A 6050-nucleotide genomic window follows, 5' to 3' on the forward strand; every position below is an offset into this window, starting at 1 on the left:
GGGAACGTCACAACCCAGGGATTGAATCTAGGTCTCCTGCATTGCTGGCAGTTTTTTTACTGTCTAACCCACAGGAGAGCCCATGAATACTGGAGTGGGTAGCCTATCCCTTCTCCAGGAATTGAACCAGGGTTTCCTGCATTGCAGGCAGATTCTTTACCAGCTGAGCTACCAGGGAAGCCCACACAGCTATACACATATTCATATATTAATACATGTGGCAAAGGTGATCCTGAAATGCCACGAAGAAAAGATGGATTTTCAACAAAGGGTGCTAAGGTAGTTGAATATCCATAGAGAAGAAAAAGAATTATAATTCATACCATAGGCAAAAATTACTTTCAGAAGATTATAGATCTAAAAGTGAAAGATAAAAAATAAAAGCTTCTTAGAAATAACATACAAGGATATTTTTATATATTTGGTCATATTTTTAAAAACACAAAAGGTACAAATCATAAAGGAACAAATCAACAAACTTGACTACCTTAAATTTATGATCTGTTGTTCTTCAAAATATATCATTTAGATAATTAAAAGGCAACTCACAGAGTAGGAGATGATTCTATCTGTCTATCTATCCACCTGTCCATATAGCTGGCTACCTACCTATCTTCAACAAAAAATCAGATCCAGACTATAAAAAATTCTTTATATCAATGAAAAAAAGGAGGAGAAAATGCAATAGAAAAATAAGTAAAATATTTGAATGACTACTTCACTTAAGAAGATATCCAAATAAATAACATACATAACAAAAGGTGTTCAAATTCAATTTTTAATGTTAAATAAATACAAATTAAAACCACCATGAGATACTATCACACACCCATCAGCATGACTAAAATTTAGAAGACTAACAATCTGAATCTTGCTGGGGTTATGGAGCAACTAAAACCATCTTATGCCACAAATGGGAGTACATACTCTGGACCCTCTGGACTACCATTGAAAGTGAAAGTGAAGTCGCTCAATCATGTCGGACTCTTTGCCATTTCCTTCTCCAGGAGATCTTCTTAACCCAGGGGTTGAACCTGGGTCTCCAGCATTGTAGGCAGACGCTTTACCATCTGAGCCACCAGGGAAGTCCTGGACTACCATTGGGTGGTATCTTTTCACGTATTCCCTGTGACCTAGCATTTCCATACCTAGGTATGTGCCCCCAAAGAATTACATATATATGCATATCAACAGATAGTTATAAGAATGTCACAGCAGCCCTATTCATAATAGTCCCAAACTGGAAAAAAAAATTCTAAATGCCCATCTACATTGTGTGTGTGTGTGTGTGTGTGTATTAGTCATTCAGTTATGTCTGACTCTTTTCGACCCCAGGGACTCTAGCCCACCAGGCTCTTCTGTACATGAAATTCTCCAGGCCAGAATACTGGAGTGGGTAGCCATTCCCTTCGGCAGGGATTATTCCCAACCCAGGGATCAAAACCAGGTCTCTTGCATTACAGACAGATTCTTTTCCATCTGAGCACCAGGGAAGCCACCATCAACATTACAATGAATTAAAAATTGTAGTATATTTGTATAATGGAATTCTAAACAGAATGAGAATAAATAAAATACACACTAAACAGTGATGAATCTCACAAATAAAATAAATTTGGTGAACAAAATAAATCAGACAAAACTGATAAATTGGTCTACATTAAACTAAAGAATTTCTGTTTCTTAAAAGACACCCTAGTTGCACTTGATGAGGAAATAACACACAGAAGGGTTGAAATATTTGTCAAGATACTTGGGCTAAGACCATGTCAAGTCCAAATGAAGAACTAGATTATGCCCAGACAGTTCACCCAAGTTCTTCCTCTGAGTCACAGATATAAGAGAACAGGGCAACAAGAGCAAGCCCAGAACATTGCCTCCCCAGGTGACGGACAAGAGGAACACTCTCTAAGACCATGCACGTAGAACAGGAATCCCAACTGGAAAGAGCAGGGCTCCTCCTCTCTTTAGGGATCCAGAGACCATTAGTCTCTATTCCCACTAATGAGGTCACTGGGGTCTCCAAACCTGGAAAATATTCCCAGCATGAGTCCCTCCAGGCCCTCTCAGTTCCATTTATTGTGACTCTAGAAATCTACTCCATAGTTGCTGACAGCACTGGGTTTCATTTCCATTACACAAGGAGAAGAGGCTGAGTCTCCTAATGGGGCTGTGATGTGAATTTGCCACTATCCAAGGAGAAAGTGTTAGGGTACAGAACCCCATGCTGAGTAATAGCTGAGGTTGGCTTGAGATCAGCCGGGTAAGTGCTGAATCAGAAACCCTGCAGTTCAAGTCTGGGTTTTACTGCTCACCTGCCACCTCATCTGGCACCTCACTCAGAAGAGTGAAAATAAACTGGAACATCAGAAAGCAGCTGCTCTGGGAAAATGTGCTTTTGTTATGTCAAGGAGGTGAATTTTGGACCCCACTCAAGGTAGGAAGTGCTGGTTGTCAGGTGACCTCCCATGGAGGGGAGGGGCTGGAGGTTGAGTGAATAGCCAGTGGCCAATGATTTAAATCAACAGTTCCAATGTAATGATGTGCTCAGTTCCTAAGTCTTGTCTGACTCTTTGTGACCCCATGGACTGCAGCACACCAGGCTTCCCTGTCCTTCACTCTCTCCTGGAGTTTGCTCAAACTTGTATCCATTGGTCAGTGTCCTATGTGATGAATCCTATGTAATGGGCTTCCCAGGTGGTGCATGGTAAATAATCTGCCTGCCAATGCAGGAGATGAAAGAGACAGGTGTTTGATCCCTGGGTTGGGAAAATCCCCTGGAGTAGGAAATGGCAACCTGCTCCAGTACTCTTGCCTAGAAAATTCCAGATGGATGGACATATTTCTTGAGAGTATAATTACTTTACAATGTTGTGTGATGTCAACTACAAATTGGCGCTTGCCAAGAACATTGTCCAGTAACTCAACAACAACAAGAGCATTTGCTATCTGCGGTGGCACTAGTGGTAAAGAATCTGCCTGCTAACGCAGGAACCGCAGGAGAAGCGGGTTTGATCCCTGGGTCAGGAAGATCCCCTAGAGGAGGGTATGGCAACCCACTCCAGTATTATTGTTTGGAGAATCCCATGGACAGAGGAGCCTGGCAGGCTACAGTAAAAAGAGTTGAAAAAAGTCAGACAAGACCGAGAGACTTACACACCCACGAACACATGGGGACTTATATTTTCAGAGCCCAAGACTAATGGTTCAAGTCGCTGTATCACTAACTCCAAGTTTTAAATGACAATTCTCCTGAGTCAGTTTGACTTATCCAATTACATGGTTCAACCACCTGTGGCCAAAGAGGTTGTATTACATGCAGCTCATCGCCTGCTCACTACCCTCCAATCACACTGCTTTTCTTCTACCGACCAGTCCCTTTCCCTCCTCCAGACCATCACATGTGCTGGGACATTTTCATCCCCTCCTATTCTTTCTTCTACTCCTGATTTTCTCAAAGAAGTTTTCCCTGAACTCCTTTCTAAATTAGGTCCTCTAATTATATGTTCTCAGTGTCACCCCTGTATCTCTCCTTTTCATACTCAGAAGAGTCTTGACTAGGTATTTTCTTGTTCATTTGTTTCTTGTCAGTCTCTCCAATCAGACTGTACGTGCAGAGACTGTGCCTGCTTCAAATGACTTTAAATATCTCACGCCCAGAGGCATTCCTGGTGTAATACAGGCAATCAATACATATTTGAATAGATGAAAAATTACAAACATGGCTCCCCAGACCCAGTGTGGAGGTATTCTAATGGTTGGATTTATTTCACATGATTACAAAGTAGTTAACAAATATCTCTAGTGTGTGTTCAGTCACCCAGTCATGTCGGACTCTTTGTGACCCCATGGACTGCAGTACACCAGGCCTCCCTGTCCCTCACCATCTCCCTAAGTTTGCCTAAGTTCATGTCCATTGCATCTGTGATACCATCCAGCCATCTCATCCTCTGATGCCCTCTCCTCCTTCTGCCCTCAATATTTACCAGCATCAGGGACTTTATCCCTCTCTAGTACCCATGAGAAAATAAAGGCCTGCCTTAGGAGTTAGAATTGCATGATGGACCAAGTTCCAGATTTGGTTGAAGAGAGATCTTAGTTTGAATACTGACTTATTCCCTTATAGCTGTGTGATCTTAATCCGGTCCCTTAGCCTCTCTGAGCTTTCCTGATCTGGAAATGCAGGGTAAAGATGCATGGTGTAAATGTTGCAATGGATAGAAGTCATTGTCACATAGGAAACACATCAGAAATTATTTATATATCTATCCACAGTCCTGAAAATGGTCCCTGAAGCCTTTGCCTTTTTAATTCTCCCTCTTCTGAGAATAATTCAGAGTCATCTGTATCACTGGCACTCTGCTTTTCTTTTCTTTTTTTTTTTTTTCACTTTAAAAGATTTAATTAAAAAAAAAGTTTGAAAACAAGTCAGTGATCACCTTAAAAAACTAGAAAGTACTAGAAGTAATACAACTAAAAAGCTTCAGAGAATACAATCAGTAAAGAAAAATGCTGAGACTAAATAAATACAGAGTAAAAGAGTAAATATTGCTGGCTAAACTGTAACAATAATAATTTTCTCTAGAAGGGCAAAGAAAACTAACAAGCAATTTCCATTAATGTTTCCAGGGCATTACAGGGATTTTTGCCACTTGAGAAATATTCTAGAAAGAGACCATTTCTTGCATATTTTAAGCTATATAATTTTTAAACAGATTCCATTGATAAAAGAAATCACCTTAATCCTTTCCTGTTTACTTCAGAGAATTTTACCACTTGTACCTCTAAGAGTGCAGCCGGAGGAGTGAAAAGCCTTAATCTACTCCATATCCCTGTCTACCACTTCTGGTTTCTTGGGCAAGTCCTTAAACTCTCTAAATCATCACCAAATCCAGCTACTTCATCCTGTCTCATAGGACCTGGCTGGGTCCTATATGAATTTTCTCTTTTGAGAAAATACTTACCTATCTATCTATCTATCTATCTATCTGTTGATTGCTGCTTCTGATCTTCGCTGCATCATGCGGGATCTTTCATTGCACCATGTAGGGCTCAGTTGTCCTGAGGCGTGTGCAGTTTAATTCACTGTCCCCTGCATTGCAAGGTGCATTCTTAACCACTGGACCACCAGGGAAGTCCCTGAATTTTCTAACTGGTCTCCTTGCACTAAATAGTCATTCTTGCCGCTACAGTCCTTCTCCCCACAGTAGCAGAATGATCGTTCCACACCATCAGTCAGATCCCATGACTGATCCCGTCTGCTGTTTAAAGACCCACCCATGCCAGCAGGTCTCCAACGTCACCGGGAATCTTCACTCCGCGGTGTACGTGCTCTGCCTACCCTTATACGCCCCTCCCACCCCTCTCCCTTCTCCTACCCCTCTCCGCCTCCCCTACCCCTCTCCACCTACCATATTTGAGCCCCACTTGCCTTCCTTCTGCTCCTCCAAATATATGTGCTCATGCCCTGTTTACACTTCCTGCAAACACTCTTTCCCACAATTCTTTACTTGGTTGGCTCCTTTTTAATCATTCATGGTGAGTTCTTTGCTGACCGCAAAATTTAAAGCAATCTTCTAGTGATCGCTATATTTTGCCTTCATTTTAATTCTTCTTTGTTTTTTATGTAAGTATTTGTATATTACAGGACTCCTCTGACTAGCATGTTAGCCACAGAAAGGCAGGAACCATTGTTTCTCTGGTAGTTAGTTATAGTCAGTACTCACTGAATATGTGGAATGAATAAATGAGTGAGTTCTGGGTGCCAAATCAGAGGCAGACTGGTAAGGAGGTTAAGATTGCAAACTCTAAAATCAGAATTGCCAGGTTTAAACTTTACCTCTGACTCTTTCAAAGAAACTCATTCCTCTATCAATAAAATGGGTATAATAAAAACAATCTCACAGATCTGTTTAGGTTTAAATGAGATAATGCACAGCTATTAATATCCTGATTACACCTTTATTTTATGCTTTTGTTTACATCTAGACAATACAAGGGCAAGAAAAGTTTCGGAAGCATCATCCTTCATTTTATTCCTTAGTTTACCC

Source organism: Cervus canadensis, chromosome 5, assembly GCF_019320065.1.
Source record: "Cervus canadensis isolate Bull #8, Minnesota chromosome 5, ASM1932006v1, whole genome shotgun sequence".
NCBI lineage: Eukaryota > Metazoa > Chordata > Mammalia > Artiodactyla > Cervidae > Cervus > Cervus canadensis.